This window comes from Scyliorhinus canicula, chromosome 1 (genome assembly GCF_902713615.1).
Source record: "Scyliorhinus canicula chromosome 1, sScyCan1.1, whole genome shotgun sequence".
NCBI lineage: Eukaryota > Metazoa > Chordata > Chondrichthyes > Carcharhiniformes > Scyliorhinidae > Scyliorhinus > Scyliorhinus canicula.
In genome coordinates this window covers 214,539,354-214,555,437 of record NC_052146.1, presented here as the reverse complement: position 1 = coordinate 214,555,437, position 16,084 = coordinate 214,539,354, and the positions used below count along the sequence as shown (strand labels likewise).

Genomic DNA, 16,084 nt, shown 5'->3' with positions numbered 1-16,084 from the left:
GCAAATAATGATAATGTGTTATGAACTTTTTTTTCTATTGTTGGTCAATAGAATTACTGTCCAGATATATTATTCTGCTCAAATACTGATTGGCAAAGGCATCACCAGGGAAATAGCTTGGAGCAGTCTCTGGCGCTGAGCTTGAGATGTGTGAGGAGACGGAATTACCTTCAGTAGATATAGTCATTAACCCAGAGTGCTTTAGTGTTCTTGTCATTTCAGCTGTGTGTTAGTTCAGCGCCCTGATGCTTCTGGCCAATTCCTAAATGATGTCATCAACACTGCCTTGGAACAGAGATATGCAAACAAAAATACAACAAAACAAAAAGATAGACCTCCTTCTCAGCTCTTTGCCACTGGATCGAAAAGAAACTAAAATGCGATGGGCTCTTTAAATTTGAAGTGTTGCAGTCACATTTTATAAGTGTCGGTTTAACAAGGTTTAGCAGTTGCAGCAGTTTAATTAACTTATATTAGAAAGAAGTGGGAGAACACTTTATAGTGCAAAAAATAACCTTGCCATTAATTCCATTTCCACCATATCTTTTAAGTTATCTTTGTTCCAGTTATTTAAAAAAAAAATCAATTTAGAGGATCCAATGCTTTTTTTTTAATTAAGGGGCGATTACCCTGCACATCTTTGGGTTGTTGGGGTGAGACCCACACAGACAGGGGGAGAATGTGCAAACTCCACACGGACAGTGACCCGGGGCTGGGATCGAACCCGTGAGACTGCAGTGCTAACTACTGTGCCACCATGCCGCCCATTTCTGTTCCCGTTATATGATGCATTTATGGATTTAAAGTGGACAATTATATCGTAACGTGCCAATTGGAAAGCACACAGGATCAGGTGGAACTTCGGTTTTACACCCACCCAATATTATTTGTTGACTTTCAAAGAGAGGGCAGCACGGTAGCATGGTGGTTAGCATAAATGCTTCACAGCTCCAGGGTCCCAGGTTCGATTCCCGGCTGGGTCAATGTCTGTGCGGAGTCTGCACGTCCTCCCCGTGTGTGCGTGGGTTTCCTCCGGGTGCTCCGGTTTCCTCCCACAGTCCAAAGATGTGCGGGTTAGGTGGATTGGCTATGCTAAATTGCCCTTAGTGTCCTAAAAAATAAGGTTAATGGGGGGGGGGGGGGGGGGGTTGTTGGGTTACTGGTATAGGGTGGATACGTTGACTTGAGTAGGGTGATCATTGCTCGGCACAACATCGAGGGCCGAAGGGCCTGTTCTGTGCTGTACTGTTCTATGTTCTATGAGAGTACAAACGGGTGCGGTATAAAATCCAGTACTCGGGCCAATCCCAACAGCTGCCTAACAGGGGTGGAGGGGAGGGGGTAAAATGACAATAACTGGACAGGTTATAGTACCAGCATTTCACTTGATCCTGTGTGTTCTCCGCACCCCTCACCACCCCCATCCCGACGCCCCTCTCCCCCCGCCCCACCCCACCCCCCCTCTCTCCCCTCCTTTCTCTCCCCCGACGCCCACACACACAGTGAGTCATGTTAAAATTGGACCCAATATATTTTGATTCCTTACAGTTGCAACGAGAAAGCGGGATTATGCTGGATAACTTTTCTTCAGTCAACGCAGAGACAGACTAGGGAAGGTTAACGGGAGACTTGGCAGAGGTGTTCAAGTTTGTGGAAGAATTGATTTCGATAGATTAAGAAGGAGATTCAGTAATCAAAGGGCACAAAGCTGTTTGGCAAAAGAACTCGGGGTGAAATGAAAACTTTTTTATTGAATGAGTTGTGATCTATAAGGCACTTCCTGACAGGGAAACAGTTTCAGTAACAACATTTAAAAGAAAATTGGACAAATAGCTGAAGGAGAAATTTGTTCAGGGCTCTGGAGAAAAAGAGTGGAATGGGATTAATTGGACAGCTCTTTCAAAAAGCCAGAAGAGGGATGGTGGGCCAAATTACCGTCTTCCGTGCTCTATTACTTCATGTTATCAGTATTCCAGATTATTGATATTAAGTTCAACTAAGTGGAAATAGAATAATAAGTGTATTAAATAAATTGCGCACAGCAGGAGTAAGGGATTAGGAGGAATTAGAACACTGCTCTTTCTCATTTGGAACTTGGCCATTCACACTTTTCTCTAATGATTTCAAACTGACGTGAGTTGGGCAATCTTACATCAAATCCCCAAAACAGTGCCCAGAATGTGGCAGTGATTTTCACCCTGAAAGACCAGGAAAATGATTGACGTGGGATGTAAAAAATGTAGTGACATGAAGAATAGAAAAGAACCTGGAAATTATAGATTAGTCATCCCAAAATTGTGAGTGCAGGAAGTTGTCAATTATATCAAATCGCCTCCAGGATGTAAGGAGTAGGCGCACTGTGTTTGATACAGTGAATGAGCTATTCTGCACTGGCCCATTTAGGTTCCAAGGTTGCAATTACACTAGATTATGAAGCACAGTGTGGAAGGCCACCTGAGGTTAGCTGTAGTTGGGGTTCAACACCTGTCAGTCTCGGGGGTTATGCCGCGCACACACCCAGTACTGCACTGTGATGGTTATGTTTTTCAAAAAACATTTAGAGTACCCAATTTATTTTTTCTAATTAAGGGGCAATTTAGCATGACCAATCTACCTACCCTGCACATCTTTGGGTTGTGGGGGCTAAAGCCACACAAACATGGGGTGATGGTAGGGCAGCACGATGGCACAATGGTTAGCATTTCTGCCTACGGCGCTGAGGACCCGGGTTCGAATCCCAGCCCTGGGTCACTGTCCGTGAGGAGTTTGCACATTCTCCCTGTGTCTGCGTGGGTTTCGCCCCCACAACCCAAAAGATGTGCCCGGTAGGTGGATTGGCCATGCTAAATTGCCCCTTAATTGGAAAAAATAATTGGGTACTCTAAAATAAAAATAAAAACATGGGGTGGTGGTTATGGTTTTAATGTTTGTACCAAGTTGACTGGCAGAACTGGTTTCTTGTTAAAACAATACTCCCTTTATCGAGTGACTAGGGGGTCCAACTCTGAATTTCAAAACCCAATTTGAACCGAGCTAAGAACCAATGGCAAAGAAAGCATGTGAAGTTATATCCTCCAGGTGGTAACATGCCAGATTAGCGTTAACACATTTTGGAATCTGATTGGAACCTCTTTGCTGAGTTACACTGTGTGGATGAAGTTGATGAAGTATCAATATTAAAGAGGCATTATAGCTACAGTCCGGTTATGAGGAATGAATCATTGAGCGGAACTTGTCTTCGTTTTGGAGGACGATTGAAGGAAGATGTGATCGCGCTTTGAAGAAAGAGAAGTAAAGAACTTGTATTTATGGAAACATAAAGTGTGTAGTACATAGGGGGGCCGTTTGACAACCCACGCCTCTCCGACTTGTCCATGTAACTCAGCTCTGGTACCATGTGAGTTGTTCAGGTTGCATTAACTTCAGATTAACATTAGGTGTTTGCCACAGTCGTGACTTAGTCTGTTGACTGCCATCTGTTCAATCCTTTAAAATGGCGTATTTTTTTCCAATCATCTCCAACGGATAAAGCAAACCCTTTCAGTTCAAAATGTAGAGCCATGCGATAAAACCTTGTAACGAGGCATGATTTGTTGCTGTATGTCAGCACACTGTAAATCAGACTTCATATAGTTGCAGCAATGACATTCTGCTGGAGATCGAAATTCAATAGCCATTAAAACTAACTGTATCTAATTAATTGTCTAAATATTTTAGATGGATGTTTGTAGTAGGAAATTCTACTCTCTTTGATGTGTAAAAGCAGAAAATAGCAAGAACTGGTTCACAATGTTCGGGGGTTTGCCAGTTAGCAGATAAAAAATATTTGTTCTTTCAAATAAGTGCCAAAGATTAATATTTTACAGCTATGATTACAACCATAATCCATTTTAGTGATTAAATTGGGTTTCCGTGTTGATATCGCCTGTGTTACCAAAGCCTGTTCACTTAACAAGGGAGGGAGCAAGCCCAGAGGAGAGATTTGTGATCTTATTAAACCCCATTACAAAAAATGTAATTTCTGTCACCATAATCCTGGCATTGTTCAATTTCAGTACCAGAGAGATAACTAGCTACTTACAATATATTTGCCTTTAGAAGTTTAATTTACAAAGTGCACTATCTGGCAGACACAGGCCGACTAACATGACTGGAGCTTGTGAGGGTTATCAATTTCTCTGACCTAACAGCAACCCTACACAATCGATTTCTCTAACTGTCTAGGGGGTGGTGGTGGGGGGGGGGGGGGGGGGGGGCAGTAGGGGATAATGGGATAGCACTTTGCACACAGCCTATAGGGAAGGATTGCACATGGTTCTTTGCAGGCCATTGCAGTTTGAATGCATGTATCGTCCAAGCAGAACACATATTGTCAGGCCACAGTTTCCAAACCGGAGGCAGGGGTACATTAGCAGACTGAATTCTAATAAATACATCAAAGACCCGTTTCTCTTTTCTGCTTTATGAAAGTCAGCTCCCTGTGAGAGGAGCCATGTTCCCGTTAACTTTTAAACTAATTGACTGCTTCGATTATTCTCCCCGCTGTGATAATTCTGTTACAAATCGGATTCCTGGAATGGGTTGGGGCTGTATTCATTGGAGTCTGGAAGAATGAGAGGTGCTTTTACTGAAACATATCTAATGCTAAGAGGATCTGATAGGTTGGATGCTGACTGGGTATTTCTCCTGATGGGAGAGACTGGAGCAAGGCGCACAGTTCAAAATTAGGGGGCCTCCATTTACGACAGAGAAGAGAAGAAAGTTTGGTTCTCAGAGGGTGGTCAGTCTGTGGGATTCTTTTCCCCAAGAGCAGTGGAGGTTGGGTCATTGAGCATATTCAAGGCTGAGTTCGATAGAGTCTTGATTGACAAGGGTAGAGTGGGTAGACAGGAAATTAGAGACCACAATCCGATCAGCCATGGTCGAGGCAAGTGGCAGAGCAGGCTCAAGGGGCCAAAGAGCCTGTACCTGCTCCCAATTCGGATGCTCATATGCATGCTTGTGAAACTAGCTGACAACATGGCATTTGTGCAAAAGGTGTACAGGTTAGGTAGATTGGCCATGCTAAATTGCTGTGTAGTGTCCAAAGATTATGTGGGATTTTGGGGATAAAGTGGGGGATTGGGCCTAGGCAGAGTACTCCTTCAGGGGTTCGGAGTACACTTGATGGGCCGAATAGCTTTCTTCTGCACTGTAGGTATTCTATGTATCTATGTCGGAGAGGATCTTTCACCAGTATAATCTGACCATCCAGAACTTGAAAGTACAACTTTCACCTTATCTATTTTCAAACTGTGGGAAGGTATACTTACATGGAGGCTTCTTCTGAGGTTTTCTGGGTGGAGTACATTTTTAAAAAGTCAATAAAAGGAAGGAAATGAACACTTGAGATAATTGTCAGTGTGTTGGGGAACATTGGTAAAAATTCTCTGTGCAATTGCCCAAAATGCATTACCACATATTATGTTGTGAAATTTGTTAAGGCACATGCACATTTTCGAATTATTAATGACAAGTTGCTGTAAATCTGTGTTGCAGAGATTAAATAAAAATGCTGAAGGGCAGGTTGGGCGCAGATCAGTCATAAATTATTGGCAGAGGCACAGCATGCAGGAATACATGAAATACAAATACTAACATAAATGCTTGTCTTGTAGAACACTGGCTGTGTTATAGTGTGCACAACAAATGGGTTTTAGGGGGAAGGGGAGTGCCCACCCTTGCAAAAGAGAGATGGGAAATGTTCAGACAGGGTCCGAACTGGACACAGTTCAGGATGCATTTATTTCCATTCTCCTCTTTAATGTGCTTTTAGATGGTGCAAGGTTAATTGAACTTTTGCTCACAGAAGTGAACAATAATCCATTATTGCATCAGGTTTAGAATAAGCAATTTCTGTCAAGAATCATTCATGCTATTTTGGTTAAGTACATCACAAAAGATCAACGGAAGGTGGCATGTTAGTTTTCTAGAATAACTTCCAATCAGAAAACCATTTCTCAGAGCACTTTACAGGGGCTGGAGGGACAAAACGTTGGACATCAATCTGGGCAGTAAATGGATACAAACGTTGGGGCAAGAAAAAATGGTTTGGTTAAGGTGAAGGCTGTTGGGGGAGAATTTTCAAAGCAAATGGGGGAATAACGAGGCAAAACGATTATTACTGGAGCTACAGAGATGAAGCTGGGTGGCTCGAAGAACAACTACTAATAATGTACAAGAGGGTGTAAAGGATGGCAGGTACTTATGGTGACTTAGCGCAGATCACAGGTAGGGGTGATTTGTAAAGAAGGATGATGATCCTGAGCTTTATAAACGGGCACGGAGTACAAAAGTCAGGAAGTTATGCTAAACCTTTGTAAATCCAGCCCCATCTGGAGCATTGTGTACAATTCTGGGCACCACAATTCAGGAAGGAAATGAAGGCATCAGAGAGGATGCAGAGGAGATTTACTAGAATGGTTTCAAGGATGCGATCTTTACAGTTACAAGGATAGACTAGAGAAGCTGAAATACTTTCTCCTTCGAACAGAGAAGGTTAGAAGGAGATTTGATAAAAGTGCCCACCCTTGCAAAAGATAAAAGATAGGATCATGCCACCAGCAAACGGTGCGCCGATGAGAAACACGCAGCTGGGGCATCAGAGATGCAGCCCACTGTTTCCAATGGCTGAAACGTTGACAATCAGAGGGCACAGATTTGAAGGTGGTTGACGAGAGAGACATGAGGAAAATATTTTTTATGCCAACATGTGGTTAGGATTTGGAATGCACCACCAGATAGAATCGTAGATAAAAATTCAATACAGTAGTGGCCTTCAAAAGGGAATTAAAGAAATGTTTGAAGCAAGTATTACATGAATATGGGGTAAGAGCTGCGACGAGAAATTAATTGGATTTCTTACTAAAAGAGCCAATTCACAGGGCGCTATTTACCAGCCTCGTCATGCCTGGCTTGGTGTCACGATGAGGCGGTTGAAAGTCGCGAGAGGGCTCTGACGGGATTCGCGACGTTCAAGGCATCTTGTGAGATTCAGCTGAACCTTGAGAGACTTTACGATCTGGATCTGGCCCTCAATGGCCGTCATCCAGTTATGCATATTTAAAAGAGCCATTAGACCATGCCTGGGAGACCTCGCCAGGGCGTCTTTTAGCACAGGTTTCCACAAACGTGGACCAGTCGTAACGCACCCGCGCGGGGGAGGGGGTTGGGGGGCAGGCAATTAGAGACCCCTAAGTGATCAGGGACAGGGAAGGTGGTATCCTGGCGGTCTTGGTGGCACCCAGACACCTTGACACTGCCAGTCTGGCACCCTGGCCAAGGTAGGCCACGGTAGGGTGGCCGAAGGGGGTCGAAAGATCAGGGCTGCCTTTATAAATGATGCCCCCGATCCGCGTGTAGTCTTCTTGCACAAGTGAGCTGAGCTCCGTCATGGCTGAGAAACACCTCGCAAAACTTGCCTGAAACCGGACTCACGGCCAGACTCTATGAACTGAATGGCCTTCTTCTGCACTATACTATTCTGTGATCTGATGATCTTGTAATCAGTTTATTGGGTTATGGTAAGCCAGCGGAGTTTGGTTATGATGGGTGGGCTGCTGAAGGTCTTTGCGCACATATCTCATTCTTGATAAGCCATCGCTTTTGGAGTCTGGCTGCTGCATGTCAATTAATGCAGGAGTCAAGCTTCAAGCGGGTAACGGCAGGAATAACAATCTTGTCAGCGGTGGGGGAGTGATAGGGGAAAAGGTAGACAGTTTGTTTTGAGGTGAAACAAATCAGTCTCAGTGGGGAATTGAAGATCGGGAAAGCAGTTCAGCTCATGACTGAGGAAGCAGCCAAGTCTCAGTGTCTGCAGGCCAAGCCTGAGATAGCATTCATGAGCTTGATGGACACCAAACAATAGGAATGAGTTATAGGCACAAGCCAAAGAGGGTGACTTCGGTGTTACTGACAAGTAAAATAGTTTCTGCATGTTGCATCAAACAGTTATGAGTCAAAGAGTTTTAATGCAACATTTTAATATATAAATACAGATTAAGCTCGATTGCATATATGTTATTGATTACACAAGCTTTTTAAACTCCACAATATTTCATATGAATTCAGACTTCACTCTGACTGACAAAAAGCAGGGGCAGAATTTTACTGATGGTGGGCTGTCCATCACCACCCTGGAGAAATGGGCGGGGAACACATCCCAGCAGATCACACTGCCCACAGTCATTTTACACCTTGAAGAACCTTAATTGGCTGGAGGGAAGATTTATGCCCCTCTTTCAGGTGGAGGTGACTGATTGGCTGGCAGCTCTGTTGTTCCAGCAGTGCGACTGGGAGCTATGGTCACTGTTGGGAGTGCAGGAATGCAGGCTTTCCCCAGAGTTAAAGTGCCGGAATGCAAAGGACAAGGTAAGCCTAGGATCCCGTGGTGCGGAGGTACGGTCAGGGTTAGAGGGTGGTGGGGTTGTGGTTTGAGGGATAGGTGGGGTGGAAGCACTGGCAAGTCGGGAGGGAGCTGTAGTTGTTGGCGAAGGTTGTAGGGGGGCACAATCTGGAAAGAGGGCCAGTGATGGAGGCACCCTCACTCTTTTCCACCCATGGCATGAGCAGACATAACCGCCAAACTTCCCCGGGTACCTGAACCCCTCCCACCGACCATAAAATTGAGGCTGGGAAGTGGCCCAAGGCCTCAACACAGGCAGGGGCAGGAGGGCTGCACTGGACCTCACGTTTTTCTGCAGTAAAACTGTGACCACACTTGAAAATATACTTCATTGGCTGTAAAGCACATTGAAGCATCTTGAATTAATAAAAGGTGCTAGGTAAATGCAAATCCATCTTTTTATTTATACATTTGGGGTTAGACCCTTGTTCCTTAGCACCTAGTTTCAAGGAACTTTATCAGCCAATTATCAGTTAAATTTAGTTACATTTGTTGGGGTCAGTTAGCTCAGTTGGCTGGACAACTGCAGTGTGGTTGAGGGTGGAGTTAACAGTTCAGGTTCAATCCCCGGGCTAGCTGTTCTGGTTCATGAAGGTCTGCCTCCTCAGCTTGCCCCAGGATTGATGCAGAGTGATGCCCCTTTTGTCTCTCTCTCTCTAACAAAGAAAGGTACCTATGGCCCTTCATGGACTGTGGCAAATTACCTTAAGTTACATTTGAATATAAAATATGGCAAGATATGAGACTAGTAATTAGAGCTGGCAACATTAATGAATGTGTACTTAATGCATCTATCGAAAATGTTAAGATAGCTCACAGAGGAACGTGCCAAGAATTCATCCAAGAGTGTTACTGACAGTCCAGGTACATTTTTGCACTCAATGCTTGGATGAGACGAGCCATCACAGCACTGACCAGGAAGTCCGCAGCTTCTTGCTTCATTTGGAACATGACTCAATTTGCTTGCATTTACTCAGAGGCAATGTGGGGATTCCCTTCTGAGCAAAATGAAAAGCAAAGGATCCTGGTTCTGCAAATAACTGTGTCCTGCTGTGTCCATCACAAAATACTTGAATATACATGATGGGGACAGAGGGACGGGGTGGCAGGAGGGACTGGTGTTGTCTAAATTAATTATGGTCCATTTTTGAATTTATAATCCAAAGTACGCTCAGAGTGTGTGCACTTATTTTTTAAAATAAATTTAGTGTACCCAATTAATTCGGGGAGAATGGGCAAACTTCCACACGGACAGTGACCCAGAGCCGGGATCGAACCTGGTACCTCAGCGCCATGAGGCTGCAGGGCTAACCCACTGTGCCACCGGTGCTGCTCTGTGTGTGCACTTACTTAGGAAAGCTGAGACTCACCAGATCCTGAGCCTTGCTTCCTTCACTTGGGAAAGCTTTTGCAAGAGTCATAACTCCACATGCAGCGCGCTGTTTTGCCTGCTTATCGCACTGATGGTTTATAAGTACTGAGGCATTGAAGGGCGAACACCTGCTCCTCATGGCCGCACAGCGGTTTTGGAATTCAAAAACAAAAGCCTTTTTGCTGGCCACGACATACCCTTCCCCCCCCAGCGCATCGCAAAACAGTTTTTGTTAGGAGGCCCAAAAGAGGAGTTTGGGCCCCTCATTTGCATAAGAAGGGTCCGAACAGCAAGTTTAAATGGTTACTAGGTGTTAATTGTATCAATTGGAATTAGGTACACACTGGTGGAGGACATTGATTGGATAGTTACCTGAGTACATACAAAGAGACACTTACTCACTCTGGAGTCAGGAGATATGTACTCGTCACGTTTCACTCTGTGAATAAATTTATTTCAAGTAAAGACTGGCTTTGGATTTTTCCTTCACAAACTGACTATCAGGAGGAAAACACTCGGGACGCCTGAAAAAGCATGACCCAATTTCAGTGCACATGACTTTCAGGTGCAGGATGTTGCTCCGTCCCTGAAACTGGACCAATTTTATCCCCATATGGTATTTTCAAATCTTTTAATTGCAGGCCTATTGTGCATCCTGCTCCAGTTAACTCTTGCGCATATTTTAGGATCACGAAAGGGCACTGGAGGCAGACAGCAGACCATGCACCCCTTGTAAATGGATTTCAGAAATTGCAAAGGCTTGCAACATTCCTTTATGCAGGAACTTTGTTTGCCTGTCGAAACCAGGTGTAACATTGGTAGAGAGAAGGTTTCAGACTGAGCAAAGAAAACGTGCACTGTAAATTAGTGTGCCATTCTCTACTCTCTGGTGAACCACAAGAGGAGGGGGATGAAATTACTTTGAAAGTTCAACTAACACATCTCCAAAGTCGCACACTGACTGGGGCAGTCGGCTCGGGTGGAATTTTAAATTTAAATGATGTTCATTTCTCCCATTTCCTGCTCCCTATTGTACGCAATCTACATCTGTCCCAGTTTAACAGGCAACCCTGGGAGTCACGAAAATTCAAATTTGTGCAACTTTTTAAAACCCATGCCAAAAATCGAAACACATTGGATTCCAGTATATTGGGTTGGGGGAGGGAGGTTAGGGTGGAAAGGGGTGAGGGTGTCATCTGCATTCTCCTAGAAATAGCCAGTGTATTAATATTATTTGGAATAAAGTTGCCCCCTCTCCTACTTTAACCCTGTATTGCACAGAGAGCATGTTTCCTATAGGAAGCTCCTGATTGGGGTTTAATAGTGTGGATTAGAATAATAATGAAGACTATGGAGTTTTCCTTGATTACCTTTGGGGTCCAGGGAGTATTTAAATAACACTTTCCCTCGTGGGATTAGCTTGGTGGATAGAATCCAAGATAGGATGCTTTTTACATGGAATGAGTTAATTTAAAAGGCATTCCTTATTCCTTGCTTTCCTGACCCAAATCGTATTTTTCATAATTCCCTCTCTCTGCATTTTTGTGTTATAATATATATATGATTGAATTGCTAATTAAGCACTATTAGGCTAAAGATCTGGTGAAAAATGCTGAGTTTTTTTTCCTGTCGATGTTTGCTCTTTAATATGCACGACTGATTGGCTCTACAAGACTGAGCCTCTTACTAGTCTCAATATATTTTACATACTGATGCAAGCATAGTTTTCTCAACAGCCGCAAAGGAATGTTTGAACAACTGAGGGATATGGTAGATTTAGCTGGCTCAGTTGTAGAGTTTAGCATGTCATTTTTTTATAATGTAGCTCTGGAACACGGGGGAACAGTCTTGAGACAAGGGGGTCGATCATCTCAGACTGAGATAGAATCGTAGAATCTACGGCACGGAAACAGGCCCTTCAGCCCAAACTGGTCCATGCCAACCAAAACGCCCATCTAAGCTAACCCCATTTGCCTGCATTGAGGAGAAATTACTTGATTCCAAGGGTTGTGAATCTTTGGTTGTGGATGCTCCATCATTGAAAATATTTAGTGTTTCAGGGAATTATGGGAAATCTAAATGGACAAGAAAATGGAGTTGAAACCCAAGATCAGTCATGATCATATTGAATGGTGTAGCAGGCTCAAGGGACCGAGTGGTCCTCTTGTGCTCCTACTTCCTAAAGTTCTCCTTTGAGTCTTTTAAAATATAATTTCTTCACATGGTGTGGTGTTGTTTTCAATTATCTTGGATATTTGGTCCCAAACTGAAATATTCCAATGGTGAGCTGCATGCACATGTTGAAACTTATGGCAGACAGAAAGATTGAATAATAGTGCACAGAGTGACATTGTTTAATATACTAAAGGTCCCCAACAACATTACTCTGTCGTCATCCATGTGTTAAGAACCCTGCTGATGTTATCTGTGAGAGCTTGTCAAAACCCTGAAGAATGACTTGAAACACTGGTTCTTAGTTGTGTAAATCGGTTTGGTATAATGTGAGGAACAAGGTACAACCCAGTGAAGAGCCAGTGCTGTCGTTATGTAAACAATTAATAATGAATATTTATTAAAAGAAAACAAAAACACACACAACAAAAGACTAATATACAATATAACCACTTAAGTATAGGAATAACTAATCATGCTGTGCTATCAGACGTTTCCTCCTGTTCCCTCAACTCACTGAGACACCCCTTTTTTCAAAGCAACATCCAATTTTAGTAACTCTATGGGTCAAATCCAGCTAATAGTTACCACACAATACCACTTAGGTGCCCAAGTCTGGAAAGACGTCTCTTCCTGCTTCAGCAAACGCACAAAACTGTCTTTTGGAGGAGAATAACTGCAAATTGCTGTGGCTCTAAATGTTCGCTGGAACAGGCCTTCATGATGCAAGTCTGTTGGATGGAGAACTAGCCTACTTTCCAATGAGGGTGCACGCAGTTGTACTGTTCCAGTCTCTTTGATATTTGCCTCTGGATTCTGCTGTCTACCTCTCCCAAAATCTTTGACTTTAGAAGTTATCATTTATATACCTCCACTGATATCTGGTTAACAATATTTCTGATATGGTTGCTCACACCTCAATGTCACTAGACACCTGGTAATCTTGTTACTGGGCAAATCGCATCTCATTATTCCTCTAGATGTCTGCTAGTCTTGTTAGCTTTCTGTTATTTTAGTTTCATCTCAAACTCACTGTTAATCTCATTAACTTCCCACATTTGTAACACCGTGTCATGGCTGAATATGGGAAGACATTCCGCCCTAGTGGGAATGTGGTGCGTTTGCATCGCTTGAATTGAAGCCCCATTCAACATGACACTTTACGCTTGCTGATCCACATTGACTTAAATCTGGAAAGACCTTGATTTTAAAATGCTCATCCTTGTTTTCAAATCCCTCCAAGGCCTCGCTCTCTCCCTATCTCCGTAACATCCTCCAGCCATGCAACCCTCCGAGATATCTGCGCTGCACCAATTCTGGTCTCTTACACGTTACTAATTTCAATTACTCCATTGTTGGTGGCCGTGCCTTCAGCCTCCTGTGCTCACAGCTATGGAATTCCCTCCCTAAACCTCTCTGCTTTGCTTTTCCTTTAAAATACCTCTTAAAACCTGCCTCTTCAACGAAGCTTTTGGTCATCTCTCCCAATATCCCCTTAGGTGTCTCATTGCCAAATTTTCATAGAATCATGGTGTAGAAGGAGGCCATTTGGCCCATTGAGGCTGCAACGGCCCTTTTGGAAAGAGCACCCTACCTAAGCCCATACCTCCACCCTATACTCGTAACCCAGTTACCCCACCTAACCTTTTTGGACACTAAGGGCAATTTAGCATGGCCAATCCACCTAACCTGCAGATCTGTGCAGGGAGATTAACTGTGGGAGGAAACCGGAGCACCCGGAGGAAACCCACGCAGACACGGGGAGAATGTGCAGACTCCGCACAGACAGTGACCCAAGCCGGGAATCGAACTAAGACCCTGGGGCTGTGAAGCAACAGTGCTAACCACTGTGCTACCGTGCAACCGATTATGAAACTTGTCTGATTTCGTCTGATACCGTTCCAGTGCAGCACCTTGGGATATTTTGCCACATTTAAGATGTTGTCGAAATGCAAGTTGATATTGATATTGTTGTAGGATGATTTAGTCGAGAGCACGACCAGTGTCGATTGAAGCAATGGCAGATGCTTAGTTTCGCTATGACTCTGGAGGTACAGGACACCTACCATCTTGCGAGCATTGGATCTGTTGCATTGAGTACCTGGAGTGATAGGCAGTAAGGTACGAGGTCATGCTAAGGACACGGCATTATAAACATAAGGATATTTTAACAATTTCTTAACAGAAATTGTACTCTATAAGATTGAAAACTGAGAAGTGACCTGATAGAGGTCTTTAGCATGATGAAGGAGTTTAATAGGGCCGATGGAGGGAAGATGTTTCCTCTAGTTGGGGTTTCGGGACCAACCATATAAAATACTAATAAATCTGACAGGCACACAGGAAAAACCTCTTTAGCCAGAGATTGATGAGATCGTGAAACTCGCTCCCACCAGGAGTAGTTGCGGTGTGTCTTGATGCATTTAAGAGGAAGTTAGATAAGCACATGAGCTAGGAGGAAATAGAAGGTTATATTGGTGGAGTGAGATGAAGAAAAGTGGGAGAAGGTTTGTGTGAAGCATAAACACCAGCATGGGCTTTTGGGCTGTGTGGCCTGTTTCTGTGCTATAATTTCTAAGTAAATCACAGTGTGTGATGTCTACTCCGGCACAGTTCAATAAAGACCTGTCAGAGTGATCTGTAGTCAGTATTGTTTGTTGGGATACATCTGACAAGATGGTTTTGACAGCCCCAGCTACTGCTCTGGTATGTCTTAGCAGGCAGACGGAATGCTGTGCCCATCGACAGCAAAGACACCTGAGGTTATCACGTAGTATAATGCTGGTGCAAACAATGACTGTAGTCATTATCTGTGCCTGCAAATCTGGCTCCAGCCCCTACCAGGCCTGTCATAGTGCCATTAGTAATGATAGTACAATGGATTGGCACAGAGGAGCAGTACCCTTTCATGCCTGCTTCATTCATCCCTCACTTTAGCAGCTACCCAGTAGAGCTGGATTGCTCTGGCACTCACCTGTAGATTCATGCCTATTCTCTGAGTTTCCATTATTGCCCTGCCATACTTCAACTTCAGCCTTACCAAAGGCTGGTGTTGGATGGCGATGTCCACTGACCCTTTCTAAAGGATTTCAATTTTTTTAAAAAAGCTTTTTTAAAGTTGAACAATGGGGCATAAAATGTGGGCAGAAAAGGTGCGGTGTAACCAAATGGCAACTGAGCCCCATAAGAGTGCATTTAGCTGGGTGTTTCCCAGCACTCGCAGCGTTGAGTAACACAATGCTATCTACCGGCACTCTGGTTCTATTCGGGGCCTCAGTGCAGAATGCGCCGCTGGAGCTCGCCGGAGATCCTCGGTGGAGGAGGAGATCGAGACGCCAGATCTCTCGGCCCTCCTCGTGCACCCCCTGACCCCACTGCACCCGCGTAGGGCACCCCCAGGTCCGTTCCCCATCGTGGGTAAAATACCAGCTTGGCACCTTGGCAGTGCCAGCCTGATACTCTGGCAGTGCCCTGCCAGCTGGCAGTGTCAACTAAGCACCTTGGCAGTGCCAGGTTAAGACCCAGGTGGCACTGCCAGGGTGCCAGGCTGGCAGTACCAAGGTGCCTGGGTGACACCAGCCATGCCCTGGTGCCACTCCACCCAGAGGTCAAGCACCTGGGGGCGTCCAATCCCCTGGGAGACCCCACAAATGCCATTCCATCTGACTGTGGAGACCAGCACTGAATGGCATTCGCCCAAGGTCTCCAAGGTGAAGGGGTTAGGTTCCAACGCCTCGGGTAGACCATGGGAGAGATTTGCAATAGTGATTCCGCCCACAATGGTGGGATTTAGATCCCAATGTCTTGCAAGATCATGTTAGATGCCGCAAGGAGGATCTCCTGGCATCTAATGGCCATACAGTGCTGCCTTTCGGGCACAAACCAGGCAGTAGATCGCACCCAATGTGTGTGAAGATAAAAGAAAATTACTGTGGATGCTGGAATCTGAAACAAATCAGAAAATACTGGACTATCTCAGCAGATCTGACAGCATCTGGAGAGAAAAGGGAGCTAACGTTTTGAGTCTGGATGATTCTTTGTCAAAGCTGGAGGGAACGGAAATCGGGTCTGATTTATACTGTTGTGGAGGGGCTCAT

General features: G+C 44.4%; 1 protein-coding gene across 4 annotated transcripts in view; it reads left to right on the top strand.

Annotated features, from left to right (window-relative positions):
- The window catches only part of LOC119971580 (homeobox protein Meis1), a 239,591-nt gene that overhangs the window by 145,676 nt on the left and 77,831 nt on the right, over positions 1 to 16,084 (top strand). The gene's annotated exons all lie outside the window — the stretch shown is intronic.